The sequence below is a fragment of the Gossypium hirsutum genome, chromosome A10 (assembly GCF_007990345.1).
Source record: "Gossypium hirsutum isolate 1008001.06 chromosome A10, Gossypium_hirsutum_v2.1, whole genome shotgun sequence".
Lineage (NCBI taxonomy): Eukaryota > Viridiplantae > Streptophyta > Magnoliopsida > Malvales > Malvaceae > Gossypium > Gossypium hirsutum.
This window is the reverse complement of record NC_053433.1, coordinates 29,004,427-29,021,478: the sequence shown is the minus strand read 5'-3', so window position 1 is coordinate 29,021,478 and position 17,052 is coordinate 29,004,427. Positions and strand designations below refer to the sequence as shown.

The following is a 17,052-nucleotide window of genomic DNA, read 5'->3' as shown; positions in this document are numbered from 1 at the left end:
GCAGCAATTTGTTCAGTTTAATGGTTTGTAGGATGAAGATCCCAACGCTCACTTAGAGAACTTTCTGGAATTTTACAATACATTTAAAATCAATGGCGTTTTTGATGATGCCATTCGTCTTCGGTTGTTTCCCTTTCACTGAGAAACAAAGCTAAACAGTGGTTGAACTCGTTACCACGAGGGTCTATCACTACTTGGGAACAAATGACCAAAAAATTCTTATTAAAATATTTTATGCCTGCTAAAACGGCTAAATTACGTAATGATATCTCTTCTTTTGTGCAGATGGATTTAGAAACACTTTATGATGTATGGGAGAGATACAAGGACTTACTGAGACGGTGCCCTCACCATGGGTTACCGCTTTGGCTTCAAGTACAAACATTCCACAATGGTTTGAATCCTTCGACTCGGCAAATGGTTGACACAGCTGCTGACAGAACCATCAACAACAGAACACCTGAAGAGGCTTATGAATTCATTGAAGAAATGTCACTGAATAACTATCAGTGCCAAGTCATGAGGACTAAGCCAACAAAAACAGCCGGTGTTTATAACGTCGACTCAGTTATTATGCTATCAAATCAGGTAGAACTTTTCAATAAAAAGATTGATGGTTTACTTGGTTCTACGCATGTACATCCAGTAATGCGGTGCGACTCAAATGGAGGAGGTGTGCATACAGAATATCAATCCTTCAATCTTACAACCGAAGAGGAACAAGTCAACAATATGGGTAACAATAACTGTAGATCTCAAAATAACCGATACAGTAATACTTATAATGCAGGTTGGAGGAACCAACATAATTTCTCCTGGGGTGGTCAAGGGAATCAAAAGCCACAAAATCCTCAGGGTTTTCAACAACCACCCTATCAACAAGAGAAGAAACTAAACCTTGAGGAGATGCTCTCAAAATTAATATCAATGTCAGAAACCCGTTTCCAAAATACCGAGACAGCACTTAAAAATCAACAAGCATCGATCCAAGGACTAGAAACTTAGATAGGCTGGCTATCCAAACTAATCTTCGAACGCCCACAAGTTAGCTTACCAAGTAATACTGAACCTAACCCAAGGGAACACCTCAACGCAATTAGTACTCAAGATAAGGAAGGATTCATTGCGCCTGAGCCAGAATTGATGCAAGAAATTGTGGTGAGCAAAGGTAAAAGTGAGGTAAGTCATAACAAAATGGTGAATAAAGAATATAAACCTCGTGTCCCATATCCTAACGTGACAAGGAAAGACCGTTCAGACGAACAATTCGGTAAATTCCTTAAACTTTTAAAAAAATTACATATTAACTTACCATTTATTGAAGCTCTGTCGCAGATGTCGAATGCAATGAAATTTTTAAAAGAGCTTTTAGTAAATTAGTGGAAGTTGGACGAAGTGTCGTATGTGGAGCTAAACGTAGTCGGCTCAGCTATTCTACAGAATAAGCTACCCCACAAATAGAAAGATCTAGGGAGTTTTACAATTCCTTGCTTAATTGGTAGTTTAGATATAAGTCATGCATTAGCTGATTTAGGGGCTAGTATTAACGTCATGCCTTACAAAATGTTTAAGCAACTAGGTCTTGGGAAACCTAAACGAACTAGGATGAGCATTCAATTGGTGGAAATAACTATAAGATTCCCTAAGGGGATTATTAAATATGTACTTGTGAAAGTAGATAAGTTCATATTTCCCATTGATTTCGTTATTCTAGACATAGAGGAGGATAATAACACCCCTTTGATTTTAAGGAGGCCCTTTTTAGCAACTGCTAAAACAATTATTGATGTTGCCACAGGTGAGCTCACGCTTCGCGTAGAAAATGACACGATCACCCTTCAAGCTCGTAATTCTGGCATCACATCGAACATTGAAGGTAATAGTCCACACCAATCTACTAAAACTGACAATATGACTTTGCAGAAATTGAGCTTCAAAGAAGTTCACGAACCATGTTTCAGAAATGATAGAGGACACATTCATGAAGAACGAAGGTTACAGATAGAGGAGCTAGATGAATGGTGAGCACACAAATCGAGAACACATGATAAATCGAAACTACGCCAAAACAAGGCCGACACCTCTCCAAATCAACTTAAGGTTGGTGATAAAGTCTTACTAGATGCTGCAGATCCTCACATTGTCACTACCATACCAAATGAGGAAATCCCTCTTACGGTACTCAGTATTTTTCCATTCGATACGGTGGAGGTGAGTCACCCCAAGTTCGGCACTTTTAAGGTAAACAACACCCGATTAAAACCTTATTTTGATGAGATTGATAGCAGGAATGAGAAGTATAACTCCTCAAACCACCCGACCATTCATTAGAGAGGTAAGTCGAGCTTAGACTATCAATAAGCGCTTCTTGGGAGGCAACCCGAGCACTAACATATTTTGATTTCTTTATTTTTAATTTCTAACACTTTAAATCATTAACTTTATCTTTGAATTGCAAAGTTTTTCAGCACACACGGCCAGGCACACGGGCGTGCCTAAAGCCGTGGCCAAATAGGGGAAGAGACACGGCCGTGCGATACGGCCGTGTGGAAGTAGGACATGATTTCCCCAAAACACGGGATGTGACAAATCCCCATGGCCGTGCGACATGGCCGTGGGTGAACTTGATAGGTGAACACGGGCGTGGGAATAGAAAAACACGGGCGTGCCAGGGGCAAGGCTTGATTCTGTTTCTTCAACACGGGCGTGAGACACGTCCTTGCCGTTAAGCCGTGGACAACAATACATGGGCGTGGTACCCTAACACACAGGATGGGAGATGCGAGCAAAGCTAGGCACGACCGTGCGACATGGCATTGTGCCACACACGCCCAAGACACACAGGCGTGGTATAGTTGTAACAACCAGATTTAGGACCAAAATGGAATAGTGGTTTCGAAACCACAAATTCGAGATAGAAATAATAGTTTTATTATAATTTTAAGGTCTATGGCATGATTTCATGACTGTGTGAAATTTTTGTTTAGAAATTTTATCGATAGAGGGTCCAATTTGATATTTAGAACTAAATTGAAAAAGTTGTAAAATGTGTGATCTAGTTCACAAAGGTACTAAGTACTTGTGAGTAATGGGTTTTTAAAGTGGAAGTCCTTGTATAGTAATTATACCATTGTACTAGTTTGGACAAAATACCTAAAGGAAGATAAAACATCATAGTTTTTAATGAAGGGTAATTTAGTCATTAGGTAAATAAAATAATAAAATGGGAAAACAAAGCCAAAATTTGGTATCATCTTAATCAAGTCGGCCGAAACTCTCATAGACACCATAGCTAGGGTTTTTCCAAGCTTTCAAGCTCAATAGTAAGTGCATTCAAGCCCCGTTTTTAATGTTCTTTACATTTTTGAAATCCTCGTAGCTCGGTTTACCTATTTCTACCATTATTTTGAGTTAGGATTTATGTTTAAAAATTTACCCATGAATGATATGCATGTATTTTGATGTTTGATGGTAGAATATAAATGTTTGAAGTTAGGAGAACGATATTTTCTAAGCGATTTTTAGCGAAAATGAGCAAAACGGTATAATCGATAAAAATACCTAATGCTCATAAGTACATGATAGAGTGAGACTTTGATGTTGTTATAGAAGAGAAAAATGTTCAGCATATCATAAAACATAAGAATATGGGTTGAAATTAAATTTCCGAGCCTAGGGGCAAAATCGTAATTTTGTAAAAGTTACGGGGCAAAAATGTAATTTTTGCATAATGTGATTTTTGGATTGAAATAAATAGTATGAGTGTTAAATGAGCTAAATGTGTTGTTATAGATTAAGAAAGGCATGGAATCGACCTCGAACAGGGGAAGGAAAAGGTTTTGCACTAAATTGCAAAATTTCCATATTTTGCACCGAGGTAAGTTTGTATGTAAATAATACATTAACTTCATTTACATTTTTGTATTTCAGCCTATTTTATATATTTTAGTTGATTTTTGAATCATAAATCGACTATTGGAAGAATGAAAATAATTAATAGTGAGAGAAATCCCGGTTGAACTTTCGGAAAGATTGAATAATATAGATGAAATGTAGCTAGGTCACATGTATGGTGCTGAGTGCACATCATGTGTACAAGAGAGCTACGAGATACTATGTAGTATCTAGGTCACATGTGTGATACGGGATGTATCCCATGTAGACAAGAGAGCTACGGGAGAGGATAAATGTAGCTAGGCCGCATGTGTGATCCTTAGTGAAAGACACCATGTAGACAAGAGAGCTATGAGATAAATTGGCTAGGTCACATGGGTGGTACTAAGTGTTCACCATGTGTACAAGACATCCGAATTATATGAAATATGATGGTGGAGCTGTGTGCTGAAACCACCAAGTATCGAGGATTGATCCGAATTGTTCAATGGGATGATTTTATAGTGACATTGTAATCATGAACCTACACTTGGGATGTATGAAATGTGGTGAAAGTGAATTGTGATATGTAGGCTAAATGAGGTAAATACAAAGAAAGTGTGAAAGAGTGAATTAGCAATAATACTGTTTTGGACAGTTGCAGTGACGTGAATTTGAAAAATCACCAAAAATAGTAGGAATTTAATTAGAGGCTGAATGAGATATGAATTTAAATCTTAATGAGTCTATTTTCATGTAAAAGAAACAGAGCAAGTAAAGAAACTCTATATTTTGAGATAGTTATATTTGTGTGTGACTTACTCAGAATGACTATGTGATCCCCTATTCTAACTTTGAAAAATCATTAAAAATTGTACAAAACTAATTAAGAAATATAGTTTATATTTATAGATTACTTATTGAGTCTAGTTTTAAATGAAACAAATTTCATGGCTATTTGAATTGTGTAATGGGAGAAATTCAATTTGTAGTGAACAGAGGTTAGATCAATCGAGCTGTATAACATGGGAAATTTTAACTAATAAACTGTACTAATTGGCTGGACCAAAAATTCTAGAAAAACATTAGTAAGAAGTAATATGAGTTTAGTTTCAGGAAAATTTTACGGATTTTAATTTTGAGTTTTGTAACTCGAGTTATGATTTATTTAGTGAGTATGACGCAGTAGATACAGTTTGACCAAAGTGGAGTAAATGGTGAAATTAAAAGTAGATACACTTGAGTTATTGTGTAAACATATTAGATTCTTTATTCATTATTTACATACTTGCTTACTAAGCTATAAGCTTACCGTCTTTTCTCTCTTTTTTCTTATAGTGTCGTCCAGCTTGCACAGGAGTCAAGGATCATTGAAGATCTGCCTGCACTATCAAAATTTTTGGGTATTTGAACTAAACATTTTGAATTATGGCATATATAGTAGACTTAGTTATTTTGTTACGTGTCAAAATTGTCTAGGTTTTAAAATATTAAGTATAGTATTTAACCGATTATTTTGTACGAAGCCTTTGAAATTGGCTAATATTATTAAAGGCATATGTTATAATGATTCATGATCTAATTATATGCCATATTTTTGTCTTGGTTTTATTTAATGGTATGTACTATGATTCGGTAATACCTTGTACCCTGTTCTGGCAACGGATACGGGTAAGGGGTGTTACAATAGTAGTCGGGCACGACCTAAATCGAAAAATTTAAAAAATACAGGCTCACCTTTAGAGTACACGAGCGTGGCCCTAGGTCGTGTGGCCCTCCCCTATACAAGGAAACCACTGTTCATCTTCTTCCCCCTTTCAAAACCCTAGCCGAAATCTCCCCTTCTACACCTCCTAATCCCTATTATGGCACCATTCCCCAGATTCTCATTTCCCCAACCCCCAAACCATCCTAAAATCCACTCCCCCTACATTAATCCTCACTTTCCCATCCCTTTTCCCTCCATTTTCCCTCCACACGGCTGTACCCCCACGCAACACACCCGTGCTCACCTCCAACACGCCCGTGCACCACCCTACAACAGCTTTTGGTTCACTTTCTCACCCTTCTTTTTCCAAACTGTGTTGCTACATTGGTATTCTTTATGCCTTACACAAATATTGTTACTATTACCAATTTGTTCTGAATAATATAGGAATTTGCTTCAGTATTTTCTATATTTGAGTTGTTTTTAGGATTCTTGCTTAACTGCTGATGCATCTTTGATTCCAGTAAATGTTTCTGAATAGTCGTATAAATTTTTCAGCTCTCGCTTGATATCGTTAAATATTAACACATTTTGGAACTACTGTCATAAGATTATATCAATACTCATACATTTTCAGATACATTATGTCATCAACGAGAGGCAAAAAGGCCGTGGTCTTATCCTCAAAAAGACATAGGGGACCGGGTTCTTCCTCGGTACGTGCTACAGCCGAAGTTCGGCACCTGTTCATTAAGTTTCCACAAGCTTCGCAGGAGGAGCTATTTCAGATACTACGTGCGCGACCCCTCGCTACAGGTCATTGCATCAATTAGGCTGCCGTGGAGCAAGTCCAGCTAGCTAATGCCATCTGCGCCCTCCTGTCCACAGACCCATGGGAACGGTTCTTCGCTATTACTGAACCCACTTATTTAGAGCTAACTTTAGAATTATGCTCTACTTTTCATCTACAGGTAGTGATGACAAACAATGATGACCCCGACACCATTCAATTCCGATTAGGCAGTCTAGTTCGCGCGATGAGTGTCCCAGAGTTTGGAGTCACTTTGGGACTTTACACCGATGAGTTTATGGAGGAGGAGGACATGGATGCATTACCACGTAATATCCACATTTCTCCCCCCTTGTGCTGGAAGGCTTTGGCACCACTCTCTTCCACCTATGACCCCAGCCGCTTGATGGCCTCAGCTCTCGCCCTTTCCCTACGCTATCTCCATGCCATATTGGCACACACCTTGACCGGAAGGAGAGAGAGAGCATCAGCATCGTCAACACCCACGACGCCTACTATTTATGGTGCATGGCGAATGCACACTTGACTGACTTGGCACACTTCATCGCTTTCGCCATTTGCCATCAGACTGAGTGACATCGAAAGGGAGAAATCTCTATTGGCCCCTACGTGACGCGCCTCACCAGACACTTCAGCCTCCTCAACACCGTGGCCCAGTCATCAGCGCTTACACTGATAGGTCAGATGTCCCCACAGGGCATCACAACTATGTTGCACATGAGGATGATCAAGCGCCAACGTGGGACTGATCCTCCTCAGTACCGTCTCACTCATGCCATTGACGAGGAGGATCTTAAGGACATTCCTGATGATGTCCCCCCATAGCACGAGGAACCTTCTACCACGCCACTTAGGGAGCGACTAGTTTATGCGTCTGCTTCATTGGCACACCAGTTCATGCGGCTGCTTCATGCGACCAGTTCATGCGGCTGCTTCATTGGCACACCTTCTACCACCCCACTGACGAGGATCATTGAATCCTCCTATCTTTTTATTTTTATTTTTATTTTTATTTTCATTTCAATTTTATTATTTTCTTTTGAAAGACATATCTATATTAGTAAATTTTACTTTCTTCATTTTTCTGGTATTTCTAGCAAGTAATCCCACTACTCTCTCTTCCACACCCACTCTTAATAAAGCTCTTCATAATTTATAGACTTCCAAGCAAAGCTGCTAGGAATATATTACAAAATGGGGAAACAAATAGGGAACAATACCTCACGAGTGCCATGTTCAATGACCAATTTCTTCATCTAGCAACGAACAGTGGCATCTACCACTTTCCCCAAACACTCTAGCCTCAAAATCAAGCTCTGCATCCATATAACAGGGAGTTTCACCTCTTTCCCTCTTATGATTTTCTATCTTTGTACATTGAGGGCAATGTACATCTTAAGTGTGAGGGGGGTGAACATGAACATGATGCCTAACTTTTTGCATTGTTCTCAATTCCCTGAATTTGGTTTTGTGCTTAAGTGATTTTCTCATAATATTGATCGAATGAATTCTGATTGATCTATAATTACTGTTGATATGTCATGAATTAGATCATGGGAATTATGCATGATTATTTGATTATAGGACATTAGAGAATCGAGCATGATAAGTTGATATTTTGAGAACTAAAATTTTTAGATTATTTTCCTAAATTGAGGTATTATCTTGAAATCTTAAGTATACATGAATGACATCATAAACCCAAATTTTTGGTCAGATTTTTGAGCCTTTTGAGCATATAGCTTTCTTTCTTGCTTACTTCTTTTGTAGTTTGAGTATGTCAATATTTAACTGTTATTCTAGAACTTCCTTCGATTATACATGTCGAGATCACACGTATGATTTGATATACTGAGATGATAAAGGCACTTAGGATTTAACCCACTTACTCCATAAGAAGCCTTCCCACATAATTAAACCCTTAGTGAACCCCCTTGAGCCTACTAACCTTTTTTTATTATTATTGACTAACCCTCATCATTAACCCATTAACGCATTATTGTTGGAATCCTCTTACTTAATTCTTTTTTTTATAAAGATTAAATTTAATATTGTTAGCTCACTGTGTTCACCATTTTTTGTTACTGAATCATGAAGTATGATTTTTATATTGTTTTAACTTAACTTTTTCTTAAAAAAAAACTCAGTATTATTATTGCAATCCTCAGGAAGCTAAAGTTGTCATGAAAAAAAAGAGAGCTCATGTAATATAGTTCTAGATATTTGTTTGTAATTCAATAATTAAGTTTTTGATAGTGGGGTAATATATTGAAATTATCTCGATTCTAACCTTTTTCTTTTCAGCGTGTATCCATACTCGTAACCTAAACCCCATTACAACCATGCAAAGACCTTTTGATTTGTGTATCATATCATTTACAAGTGATAGAGATTTGATTTTCATGCAAGCGTATGGTAATAACTTCTCATGTTAGACAATCGAGTGCTTAATCTTGAACCTTAAACACTTTGAGTGATTTGAGTAAATCTTTAGTGAGGATCTCATCTCTTGTATATTTAGGACTAAAGTTAATTACTTAGAGGAAGGAGATTACATGTGATTTTATTATCAAAATATTCGATTTAGATTGTTTGAGGCTTTTAATGCCCCTATAGTTGAATTCTCACTGTATGATTTTCCGTGGAATAATTTGTAACATTATCAGTAATGATTATGTGATTCAAAGGAATGAATTCTAGCAGTAAATGAGAGTTTTGCTTGAGGACAAGCAAATGCTTAAGTGTGTGGGTATTTGATAAACACCAAATTATACATATTTTTAACCCAAATACTTAGCATATTTATGGATGTTTATTAGTAGATTTGTGGATTTTCGTGCTCTTAATCTGCTTATTTAATGTTTGTACTCAAGAGAGCACCAAGAGTCAAAAGGAGCCAAAAACGAGCCAAAAAAAGGACAAAATGGACCAAATCGAGAAGATGACATGGCCTAAGCCTTGCCACACGAGTAGATCACACGCCCGTTTCTTTTGAGGATGTCGACCAAGGCTTTCATGATTCACACGGCCTGGCCATTGCCCCACACGGCTGTGTGCAATTTAACAGATTGAACACGGCCTGGCAATCACGTTACACGGTCGTGGCACACAGGTGTGTCCCTTTTTCAAGAAGCTATATTTTACACGAAAAAGGATACTTAGGGGGGAATAAAGGCATTCCAAAGCCTATAAATACACCCTAGAGGAGAAAGAAAAGGGAGACGGAGAATGGGGAGTAAGGAATTACTTCAAGGAAGTCGATTGATCCATCTAAGAAGCTGGATTCATCATCAAGACTGAAGATCTCTCCTCAATTTCCTTTCAGGAGTTTTGGGTTTTCTTTATGTTTTGTATTCTTTATTCTTCTGAGATGTTTTCTTTTTTAGTTATGAACTAAACCCCTAAATACCTAAGGGGAATGAAACCTAAGACGAATCTTGTTATTATTTTTTGAATCTCATGATAAATATTTAACTTGTTTTTAACTATGTGTTCTTAATTCTTGTTTTGATATCCCATGATACTGATTCATGACATGCTCTTATTCAGAGGAGGAATAAACCCTGTCTAAGAGTACATTTGCCATAATTAAGCGGAGTTGATTGCACGCCTAGAAATAGGGTGACAAGATTTTGCCGGATTAGGTTGAAACTTAATAAGGGGATCCATAGATCAAGTTAATGCAACCCTAGAGTGTTAATTAGAGAAAAGTCTCGATTATTCAATCTAGGGATTAGATGTTATTAATCTCGAATAGGGATAATGACATAACTTAGGGATCTCTATAGAACAAGTTGAATGAATAAATCGTCCGATTCGGAGCCAGAATAACAAGTAAAGTCTAGGTGGATTTTTCCTTAGGTATTGTCTTAAGTCAATCGATTTTTCCCAAAAACAATTCCCCATACTTTTCTTTGTACGTTCTTAGTTTAGATAATTAGTTAATTAAAACAAAACCCCATTATTTTTAGGCTAGATAATAAAAAGACAGTCATTACTAGTACTTTTAGTTCCTCTGGGTTCGACAATCCGGTCTTGCTAAAACTATACTACTGTTCGATAGGTACAATTGCCTACATAGAGATAATAGTTAGTTCAAGAGCGAGTAATTATAAATATTTAAAACCTATCACGAAATCACGTGATCACACGGCCAGGGCACACGCTCGTGTTCCCTAATTTCAGCCCGTGTGATTCGTGAATTTCAAATTTGGGCGCGTTTGACATTTAGTACACGTCCGTGTTCCTTGGGCGTGTGGGTTCACAAGGCCGTGTCGCACGGTCGTGTCTAGCTTCGTTCGCTTCTGCCATATCCATGTGTGCAAGCCCCACTCCCGTGTTAATTTAACAGGTTCGACCACGGGCGTGTCGAACGCCCGTGTTGTTTTAGTAGGTTCGCCCTCGGTTCTTCCACAGGGCATGTCGCACGCTCGTGTTGTTTTGGCAGGCTTGACCATGGCCATATCGTATGGCCATGGCGTTTTATCGTAGCCTGTGTTGGGGAAATCTTTTGCCCTGTTTTCACACGGCCTTAAGGATGCCCGTGTGCTTGGTCATGTCTATGTGGAAACACCTGTATTCAAGATTTCTATTAATAAGTTAGGAGTTAAATACCAAAATTTAAAGAAATTAATATTGTTAGTGCTTGGGCTGCCTCTCGAGAAGCGCTTATTTATAGTCTAAGCTTGACTTACCTCTCCAGTGAATGGTCATGGTGGTTTGAGGAGTTTATCCTCCTCATTCCTGCTATCAATCTCATCAAAATAAGGTTTTAATCAGGTGTTGTTTACCTTAAAAGTGCCGAACTTGGGATGACTCACCTCCACCGTACCGAATGGAAAAATACTGAGTACCGTAAGAGGGATTTCCTCATTCGGTGTGGTAGTGACAATGTGGGGATCTGTGGCATCTAATAAGACCTTATCATCAACCTTAAGTTGATTTGGAGAGGTATCGGGCTCGTTTTGGTGTAGTTTTAGTTTGTCGGGTGTTTTTGGTTTGTGTGTCCGCCATTCATCGAGTTCCTCAATTTGTAATCTTCGATCTTCATGAACAGGTCCTCTACTGGTGCTTGAGAACGACTCGTGTGCTTCCTTCAGACTCATTTTCTATAAAATATATTGCACCATATTGTTAGTTTTAGTAGAATAGTTTAAATGATCACCTTCAATTCCTGATGTGTTGCCAGAATTGCAAGCTTGAAGGGTGATTGTTTCGTCTCCCACCCGGAGTGTGAGTTCACCTGTGCCAACATCAATGATGGTTTTAGCAGTTGCTAAAAAGGGCCTTCCTAGAATTAAGGAAGTGTTGCTATCCTCTTCTATGTCTAGAACAATAAAGTCAACGGGAAATATAAATTTATCGATTTTAACTACCACATCTTCAATGATACCTCTAGGGAATCTTATAGTTTTATCTGCTAATTGAATGCTCATCCTAGTCTGTTTGGGTTTCCCGAGACCTAGTTTCTTAAACATTTTGTAAGGCATGACGTTGATACTAGCCCCTAGATCAGCTAATGCATGATTAATATCTAAACTACCAATTAAGCAAGGAATAGTAAAGCTCCCTGAGTCTTTTAGTTTGTTGGGTAGTTTATTTAGGAGAATGGCCGAGCAAACTCATCCAACTTTCATTTATTTGCTAAAAGCTCCTTTAAAAATTTCATTGTGTTTGGCATTTGCGATAGAGCTTCAATAAATAGTAAGTTAATATGTAATTTCTTTAGGAGTTTAAGGAATTTACCAAATTGTTCATCTGAGCAGTCTTTCCTTGTCGTATTGGGCATGGCACACGAGGTTTATAATCGATAGTCACTGGTTTGTTTGTATTTTGATCTATCTCACCTTGATCTTTGCTTACCACAGTTTCTTGCCTCGGTTCTGGTTCAGGCTCAACGACTCCTTCGTCATCTTGAATATTAATTGTGTTGAGTTGTTCCCTTGGGTTAGGTTCGGTATTACTTGGAAAACTACCTTGTGGTCGTTCAGAGATTAGTTTGGAAAGCTGGCCTATCTGAGTTTCGAGGTTTTGGATCGATGCTTGTTCATTTTTAAGTGCTGCCTCGGTGTTCTGAAAACAGGTTTCTGACACTGATATAAACTTTGAGAGCATCTCTTCAAGGTTTGGCTTCTTTTCCTGTTGGTAGGGTGGTTGTTGGTAGCCCAGAGGATGTTGTGGTCTTTGATTTCCTTGATCGCCCCACGAGAAATTGGGGTGGTTCCTCCAACCTGCATTATAAGTGTTACTATATGGATTTTATTAAGGTCAAGGATTATTACCCATGTAGTTTAATTGCTCGCTATCCATGTTGTGGCCATAAGGTTGGTATTCCGAATGGTTTGTTCCACCTCTATTTGCTTCGCACTGCATTACTGGATGAACCTGTGAATAATTAACAAAAGCATCAATCTTTTTATTTAAGAGTTCTACCTGATTAGAGAGTGTGGTGACTGAATCGACGTTATAAACACTGGCTATTTTCGTTGACTTTGTCCTCATGACTTGCCACTGATAGTTTTTCAGTGACATCTCCTCTATAAACTCATAGGCATCTTCCGGTGTTTTATTGTTGATGGTTCCGCCCGCTGCTGCGTCAACCATTTGTCGAGTCGAAAGATTCAGACCTTTGTGAAATGTTTGTACTTGGAGCCAAAGCGGTAACCCATAGTGAGGGCACCTTCTTAGAAGGTCCTTGTATCTCTCCCATGCATTCTAGAGTGTTTCTAAATCCATCTGCACAAAAGAAGAAATATCATTACGTAATTTAGCCATTTTAGTCGGCAGAAAATATTTTAGTAAAATTTTTCGGTCAATTGTTCCGAAGTAGTAATTGACCCTCATGGTAACGAGTTCAACCACTATTTAGCTTTGTTCCTCAATGAAAAGGGAGACAACCGAAGACGTATGGCATCATCAGAAACGCCATTAATTTTAAATGTATCGCATAGTTCTAAGAAGTTGGCTAAATGAGCTTTGGGATCCCTCATCTGGCAAACCATCAAACTGAATAAATTGTTGTATCATTTGAATAGTGTTAGATTTTAATTCAAAAGTATTTGCAGCTATAGCAGGTCTAACTATGCTTGATTCAGTTCCTGTTAAAGAAGGTTTAGCATAATCATACATAGTGCGTAGAGCAGGATTTTGATTAACCGCAATTGTAGGAGGTAGCTGATTGCCTTGGTTTTCAGCCATCTCTTCGGTTGGGGGTTGAGTATCGTCTTCTTACTCATTCTCCGTGTATCTTAAGCTGCACCTTATTTCTCTTTGATTTCTACGAACTGTACGATCAATTTCTTCGTTAAAAAGTAATGGTCCCGACGGGTTTCTTCTAGACATAAACTATAAAAACTTGCCAAGAGAAAGAAAGAGTAGGTTAATAAATAATAATAATTAAATTAAATTAAATTTCAAGAAAATAAATGGCTAAAGTAATAAAAGTTGAGCGTTCCTAATATCTTAGTTCCCCAGCAATGGCGCCAAAAACTTGATCGCGTTATTTCGTGATAGGTTTTAAATATTCATAATTACTCATTCTTAAACTAACTATTATTGCGATCTAGGCAAGTGTACCTATGAACAGTAGTATAGTTTTAGCAAGACTGGATTGTCGAACCCAAAGGAACTAAAAATACTAGTAATGACTGTCTTTTTATTATCTAGCCTAAGAATAAAGAGGTTTTGTTTTAATTAACTAATTATCTAAACTAAGAACGCACAGAGAAAGAATTGGGGAATTGCTTTTGGGAAAAATCGATTGAGTTAAGACAATACCTAAGGAAAAATCCACCTAGACTTTACTTGTTATTCTGGCTCCGAATCGGACAATTTATTCATTCAACTTGTTCCGTAGAGATCCCTAAGTTATGTTATTATCCCTATTCAAGACTAATAACGTCTAATCCCTAGATTGAATAACCGTGACTTTTCTCTAATTAACACTCTGGGGTTGCATTAACTCGATCTATGGATCCCCTTATAAGGTTACACCCTAATCTGGTAAAATCTTGTCACCCTATGTCTAGGCGCGCAATCAACTTCACTTAATTATGAGAAATTTACTCTTAGACAGGGTTTATTCCTCCTCTCAATAAGAGCATGTCTTGAATCAGTATCCTGGGATATCAAAAAAAGAATTAAGAACACATAATCAAGAACAAGTTAAATATTTATCATACGATTCAGAAAATAATAACAAGATTTGTCTTTGGTTTCATTCCCCTTAGGTATTTAGGGGTTTTAGTTCATAACTAAATAAGAAAACATCTAAGAAGAATAAAGAATACAAAACATAAAAAAAAACCCAAAACTCCTGAAGGGAAATTGAAGAGAGATCTTCAGTCTTGATGATTAATCTGGCTTCTAAGATGGATCAATCGGCTTTCTTAGAGCAATTCCTTACTCCCTATTCTCCGTCTCCCTTTTCTTCCTTCTCTAGGGTGTATTTATAGGCTTTGGAATGCCTAGAAGCCCTCAAAATTAGCCTTTTTTGAATTGGACTCAACTTGGGCTCGACAGGGACACGCCTGTGGCACACACCCGTGTTCGATTACTTCAGGCCGTGTTCGAGCCTGCCAAATTGACACGGTCGTGTGGTCTGCCCGTGTGAGGAGGTCCAAGCCATGTTGATTTTGTACCTTGGCCCATTTTCTCCGTTTTTGGCCCGTTTCTCGTTCCTTTCGCTCTTCTATGCTCTCCTAAGTATAAAACATGAAATTAAAGATTAGGAGCATCAAATTCACCAATTCTAATGAGAAATCATCCAAAAAAAGCATTAAACATGGGGTAAAAATATGTATAATTGATGGTTTATCAAAACCCTTAGTAAATAAGGATCAGTAAAGTGCATATTTACTAAGTAAAGGATTCTAAAAGGACCTAATGTGGTTTCGAAACTCATGAAAGATCAGTTGCCATAGAATGTTTTTCTGAATATTATTAAGCATGTTGATAATAAATTGGGTTTAATTAAAGTAATTGTCCTAGTTTATTTATGTTATAATTATGTTTGCATACTTAGGTTAATTTGAATTATGGATCATTGCATTTAGTTCAATATATTTTAATCATCACTTCTCAACTAAATTGTGTTTTTTTACCAAATTGTTAATATAATTTTACAAATTATGTGACTTAACACAAATACAATCCCTGTGGTAACGACTGTGTACACTTGCACAAACCTACGTGTTACAAGTTTTTGGCACCGTTGCTGGGAATTGTCAACTATTGCCGTAGTCATTTCTTTCGTGAAATTATTTATTTTAAATTTGATTTATTTCTAGTATTACTAACTTATTCTTTTTAATTTTGTGATTTTCTTGCAGGTGTTTATGAGCATAGATCGAATTATCGATTTACTCCCTGTAGACCCTAAAATTAAGCAAACTTTCAGACAAAGAATACGTCAATGAACAACTCAAAGACAAGTCGAGATGGACCTTGGAAATCAGAATCAAGACCAAGGTAATGAAGTCGATCATGTAAGAAATCCTATCCTCATTGTTGATGATAGGGATCGATGCATCAGACAATATGTTGTGTCACTTTTCTATGAGTTAAACCCAGGAATTAGATGGTCAGATATTGAGGCAACCTAATTAGCATTGAAACCAGTGATGTTTCAGATGCTCCAAATAGTGGGCCAATTTAGTGGTATGCCCACGGAAGATCCACATCTTGAAATTTGATTATTTATGGAAGTGAGTGATTCATTCAAGATAGCCAGTGTGACTGAAGATGCATTGAGGTTGAAGTTTTTTCCGTACTCGTTGCGAGATCGAGCACAAGCATGGCTCAATTCATTCCCACTAAGTTCCATATTTACATGGCAAGAATTAGCAGAAAGATTTTTGGTTAAGTGTTTCCCGCCTAGCAAAAATACTACGTTGAGGAACGAGATTACAACTTTCCAACAATTGGATGAAGAGTCGTTGAATGAAGCTTAGGAGTGATTCAAGGAATTACTGCGTAAGTGTCCTTATCATGGGATTCCTCATTGTATCCAGTTGGAGACATTTTATAATGGTTTCAATGTACATACAAGATTGATGGTAGATGCTTCTGCAAATAGTGCAATTTTGTCTAAGCCTTATAATGAGGCTTATGACATCATCGAGAGGATCACGAGTAATAACTATCAATGGCCAACAAATTGAACAGCTTCAGGAAGACTCATAGCCAGAGTTCATGAAGTTGACAACCTCACTTCGTTATCAGCTCAGGTATCGTCTATTTCCTCTATGTTAAAATAGTTTACCACTAATAGTGCTAATAATTTTGCACCTGTAAAATCCCGATTTTGAGCCTAGTTGGAATAATGGTTTCGAAACCACAAATCTAAAGTAGAAATAATTATTTTATGATTATGATGAGGTCTATGATATGATTGCATCCTTGTGTGGAAATTTCATGAAGAAATTTTATGCATAAAGTGTCCAATTTGATAATTAGGACTAAATTGAATAAGTTGCAAAATACATGTTCTAGAAGTTTTGAGCATGGAATTGCCATGGATTTTTAATTAGAGGGTCTTAAATAATAATTTGACCAATTTCTGATTTTATGGAAAAATGGGCATGGATAGGAAAAATTTGAAAGAAAGGCCTTAAGGGCATTTTTGTCATTTGGTTAATAAAAGAATAAAAAGGGAAAAATG

At 37.5% G+C, this 17,052-nt stretch overlaps 3 non-coding genes across 3 annotated transcripts; 1 reads left to right on the top strand and 2 right to left on the bottom strand.

The window, feature by feature from the left end:
• Window positions 1-252: 252 nt before the first annotated feature.
• LOC121208969 (small nucleolar RNA R71) lies at window positions 253-359 on the bottom strand. The gene has a single exon (XR_005904089.1). It is a non-coding gene; the product is annotated as a small nucleolar RNA R71 (small nucleolar RNA).
• A 12,694-nt stretch (window positions 360-13,053) lies between these two features.
• On the top strand, window positions 13,054-13,160 carry LOC121208709 (small nucleolar RNA R71). Its single transcript, XR_005903839.1, has one exon. It is a non-coding gene; the product is annotated as a small nucleolar RNA R71 (small nucleolar RNA).
• Window positions 13,161-16,279: 3,119 nt separating this feature from the next.
• LOC121209239 (small nucleolar RNA R71) lies at window positions 16,280-16,386 on the bottom strand. The gene has a single exon (XR_005904356.1). It is a non-coding gene; the product is annotated as a small nucleolar RNA R71 (small nucleolar RNA).
• Window positions 16,387-17,052: the final 666 nt, after the last annotated feature.